The 5221-nt window shown below is 40.6% G+C and overlaps 1 pseudogene; it reads right to left on the bottom strand.

Moving 5' to 3' along the window:
• Window positions 1-4271: 4271 nt before the first annotated feature.
• LOC110209213 (ubiquitin-like protein FUBI pseudogene) lies at window positions 4272-4770 on the bottom strand (annotated as a pseudogene).
• Window positions 4771-5221: the final 451 nt, after the last annotated feature.

Below are 5221 nucleotides of genomic sequence, written 5' to 3'. Positions count from 1 at the left end.
ATACATTCCCTATATCTATGCCCCTCCATACACAGTCCCAAGCATACGACTTCTTTATTCGTGCACCTCTCTACCTGTGTCCACTCATCCCACTCTGGGTAGGACGCATATGTATAGGTGAATGTGTCCTAGGTGTATGGCGGGGAGGGAAAGTAGGGAAGATTCTACTTCTACTTTTCTTACTACGTTATTATACAAAATGCCTTTGCTTTGAGCTGTGTCCTCTGATTAGTAAAAGCAAATACAGCAGTGGGGGATCATGAGCTATGGTTTTGAGGAGCTGAAGACCCAAAGAGCACCCTGAACTTGGGATAGCCTTATGTGACTACTCACTTTGCAGGGGGGGTGGATACCCCCAGGGGCTACACACACAAATGAAAATAAGGTCATTTGAAAAGAGAGAACCCAAAACTAGGGGGACTGGTAAAGGATTGTCAGGTGCCCCCATGAGATGAGCCTTAAAGGAAACTTAGGCTTCTGAAAGGTAAAGGTAAGAAGGAAGTGCATTCCAGGTGTGGGAATCAGTACACACAAAGACATGGAGACAGAAGATGAAAGGTCAGGGACAGGAAGCAGTAACGAGTCCAGTTTGGCTGGAACGTACAGGGCGTCAAGGGGAATAATGGGAAGGAAGAAGAGAGAGGGAGGCAGGGGCCAGACCTCGAAGGGCTTGAAACGCCAAGCCAAGGAGTTTTGTGTTTTGCCCTTCAGGCAACAGGGAGCAGGTTTTTTCCACCGAGGTTCATGGTTGATCTTTGTGTTTAATGACCACTGAGATTTCCCAGGCTGGACTTGAGGCACCAGCTTCAGGGTTTTTAAAGAACAATGCAGCACTCCTTTCTTTGCTGTTGTAGGAATGAGTTAAATGCCACTCAGTTTTATTTATTAGGGATGCAGAGAATATACCTGTGTATTGAAAAAACCTGCAGAGAAATATTTCCAGGATAAAAGTATTTTATTTAAAAGGGAATTGAAACCCAATGAAGAAGCTCCCTGGAAAGAAAGACTGAGTTGAGAAGTTTTCATGTAAGACAAAAATGTTTTATGAAAAAAAAAATCATGAGATTTAGAGCTGGAAGTGATCTTAGAGATCACCTTGTCTAATCCCTTTGTTTTAGAGATGAAGAAACTGAGGCCAAAAAGGGGATTCTCTGGGTCACATGGGCAGCAAGTGGCAGAATCAGGACTTGAACCCAGGTCCTCTGGTTTTAGATTCATTGTTGATTCTAGTATATCACGACTATGTCAACTGTAGAAATAAGACTGTATTTTCCAAGGCAGAAAGCAGTGACTGTTAAAAATAGAGGGGGTCCAAAGATATCAAAGAAAGAGAAAAAAAAGGGCCTGTAAGTACAAAAATATTCATGGCAGAGAATTGGGAATTGAGGGGATGCCCCCCCATCAGTTGGGGGATGGCTGAACAAGCTGTGGTATATGATTGTGATGGAGTACTACTGTACTATAAGAAACAGTGAAGGGGAAAGAGGAAGAGATGGCAGATTAGATGCAGGAATTCACCTAAACTCTCCCAATTCCCATCCAAACAATTTTAAAATAATGCCTCAAATAGAGTTCTGGAGCAGCAGCGCCAACAAAGGGTCAGAGTGAAACAATTTTCCAGCCCAAGACAACTTAGGAAGTCATCAGAAAGGGTCTGGGGCGGTGTTCGGGCCTGGAGCACAGGGCAGAACCGGAGCCAGCAAAGGGTCCTGGTGGCAGCAGCAGTACTGGGACCTCTCAGCCTACAGATGATGGGGGTGTTGGACAACTGGTCAGAAAGAGATTGCAGAGGAACTCTTTGGCAGCACCAGGTGCCAACCCTGCTGTATTGCCCGTATGCAGTTCTCGAGCGAACAGGAACACTAGCGCACTAGCACTCGAAGCTACAGGGGAGCAGGGGCTCTGGTCACAGCTCTGTGGAGGAAAAGGATGCTTGTGAGCACCCACAGGGAAGCAAGGACCCTGGTGTCAGGTCCAAGGGAGAGAGAAGCGCTGGCACTCGTGGCCGTAGGAAAGCAGGGAAACTGGCCTTAATCCCAGGGCCAAGAGGAGTGCCAGCACCTGTGGCTACAAGAGAGATAAAGAAAGACCAGCGCCCAGGCCAAGAGAGTAGTGACAACACTTCTAATTAAATCATACAGGCAGATTTCAGAAAAGCCTGGAAAGACTTACATGGACTGATGCTGAGTGAAATGAGCCAAACCAGGAGAAGGTTGCACACAGTAACAGCCATACCGTGTGAGGACCGACCTTGATAGACTTAGCTCTTCTCAGCTATGCAAGGATCTAAGACATCTCCAAAAGACTCACAATGGAAGATGCTCTCCACATCCAGAGAAAGAACTTTGGAGTCTGAATGCAGATGGAAGCAGACTATCTCCTTTTCTTTTGTTGTTTTCTTTTGTTTCTTCTTTCTCATGGTTCCTCCTATCAGTTCTAATTCTTCTTTACATCATAACTAATGTGAAAATACGTTTAATATGAATGTATAAGTAAATCCTATATCAGATTACACGCTGTCTTTGGGAGGGGGGAGGTGAGGGTGGGGAAAAAAATTCAAAGCCAAAATCTTATGGAAGTGAATGTTGAAAATTAAAAATAAATTAATTAATTATTTTAAAAATGAAAAGGGTAAAGTCATTACAAATGAAGTTGAAATTAAAGCAATTATTAGGAGCAATTTTGCATAATTATATGCCAATAAATCAGATAATCTAAGTGAAATGGATAAATGTTTACAAAAACATAAACTGCTTGTATTAACAGAGAGGAAATAGAATTCTTAAATAACCTATCTTAGAAAAAGAAATTGAATAAGCCATAAATGAGCTCCATAAGAAAAAATCCCCAGGACCAGGTGGATTCACAAATGAATTCTGCCACTTTTTAAAAGTAATTTTTAAAGTAATTAATTTAAAAAGTAATTAATTCCAACATTATATCAACTGTTTGGAAAAACAGACTAAGAAGGAGTCCTACCATATTCCTTATATGACACAAATAGCTGCAAAATTTTTAAATAAAATACTAGGCAGGAGATTACAACAACATACCAGAAAGATCATACCGTATTACCAGGTGGGATTTATACCAGGAATGTAGGACTTGTTCAATGTTAGGAAAACTGAGTATAATTGACCACATCAATAACAAAAGCAACAAAAATCATATGATTATCTCAATAGATGCAGAAAAAGCTTTTTGACAAAATACAACATTAATTCCTACCAAAAACATTAAGAAGTATAGAAATTAATGGAGCTTTTCTTAAAATGGATGGAGGCAGCTAGATGGCACAATGGATAGAGCACCGGCCCTGAAGTCAGGAGGACCTGAGTTCAAATCCGGCCTCAGACCAAACACTTAACACTTACTAGCTGTATGACCCTGGGCAAGTCACTTAACCCCAATTGCCTAAAAGTAAAAATATAAAAAATTTTTTAAAATAAAATAAAATGGTAAGTAGTATCTAAAACTATTAGCAAGCATTCTCTGTAATGGGGACAAGCTAGAAACCTTTCCAAAAAGATCAATCAGGGGTGAAGCAAGGATGTCCATTATCACCTCTATTATTTAAGATTGCATGAGACATGCTAGCTAGAGCAATAAAAAAAAAAAAAGAAATTGAATGAATTAGAAGGCAATGAGGAAATAAAATTATCACTCTTTGCAGATGATATAATGGTATACTTAGAAAATCCTAGAGAATCAACTAAAAAATAGTTGAAATAATTAACAACTTCAGCAAAGTTGCAGGATATAAAATAAATACACATAAATCATCAGCATTTCTGCATATTACCAACAAAGTCTAGCAGGAAGAGAGAGAAAGAAATTCCATTTAAAATAACAGCAGACAATATAAAATACTTGGGAGTCTGCCTGCCAAGACAAATCCAGGAACTATATGAACACAATCACAAAACATTTCACAGAAGTAAAGGCAGGTCCAAACAGTGGGAGAAATATTAATTGCTTATGAGTAGGCTAAGCCAATATAATAAAAAATGACAATTCTACCTAAATTAATTTGCTTATTCAGTGCCATACCAATCAAACTACCAGAAATTATCTTAGGTACACAATACAATAAATGATCATAGTAATCTAGTGTTTGATAAGCCCAAAGCCCCAAGATTTGGGGATAAGAAATCACTATTTGACAAAAATTGCTGGGAAAACTGGAAAGCATTTTGGCAGAAACTACATATAGACCAACAATCACACCAAATCCCCATATAAGATGAATATGGGTACATGATTTATTTTATTTTATTTTTTTTAGAGTCGTAGCGGCTTTACTGGGGACAGACAGAAAGTACCAGGGGATTAGGAGTTGGCATTGGGGCCCTTCTTCTTGCCAAAGGTGGGCACTACATTGACAAAGCATCAGTTGTACTGCATCCTCCTCTTAGTACACCCAGTCTTCTTCTTCTTCTTCTTCTCCTGCTTGGCCACCTTGGGAGGCTGACCCCTCACTTTTCCAGCTCGGGCCAAAGAGCCATGGACTTTACCTCCTAGCATCCGAGCAGCCACTTCCAGAGTGGCCAGAGGCTCCATCTTGCACTGCCCCAAAATGGCTTCATTCTCCAGCAGGCAGCCACCTAGAAGCAGGACCTGGTCCTCGGGAGCGATGCCCTCCAGGGATGCCACATGGGCCTTGATCTGGGTGAAGGTCTCCTGTCCGGTCACCTCGAGGGTGTGCAGAGCCTGCGCATGGACAAACAGCTGCATGGTAGCGCCTCGGACACGCTAGCTGGGTACACGATTTAGACATAAAGGGTGACACATTAAGCAAATTAGGGGAGCATGGGAAATTTGACCTGTAAGATCTATGGATAAAGGAAGAACTTACGACCAAATGAGATAGAAAGCATTATGGGATATAAAATGGATAATTGTGATGACATGGAATTAAAAAGGTTTTACACAAACAATGTAAACAAGATTTGAAGGAAAGAAAAACACTGGGGAAAAAATTGTACAGGAAGTTTCTCTGATAAAGGCCTCGTTTCTCAAATTATCTAGAGATCTGAGTCAAATTCATAGAAAATAAGATCCATTCCGCAATTGATAAGTGGGCAATGGATTGAACAGGCAGTTTTCAGATGAAGAAATCAAAGCTATCTGTAGTCATATGAAAAAATGCTAGAAATTACTACTACTGATTACAGAAATGAAAATTAAAACAACTCTGGAGTACCACTTCACACTTAATCAG

The sequence above is a fragment of the Phascolarctos cinereus genome, unplaced genomic scaffold (assembly GCF_003287225.1).
Source record: "Phascolarctos cinereus isolate Bilbo 61053 unplaced genomic scaffold, phaCin_HiC Scaffold_1;HRSCAF=81, whole genome shotgun sequence".
Taxonomy (NCBI): domain Eukaryota; kingdom Metazoa; phylum Chordata; class Mammalia; order Diprotodontia; family Phascolarctidae; genus Phascolarctos; species Phascolarctos cinereus.
The sequence above is the reverse complement of the archived record's forward strand: the minus strand, read 5'-3'. Positions and strand labels throughout refer to the sequence as shown.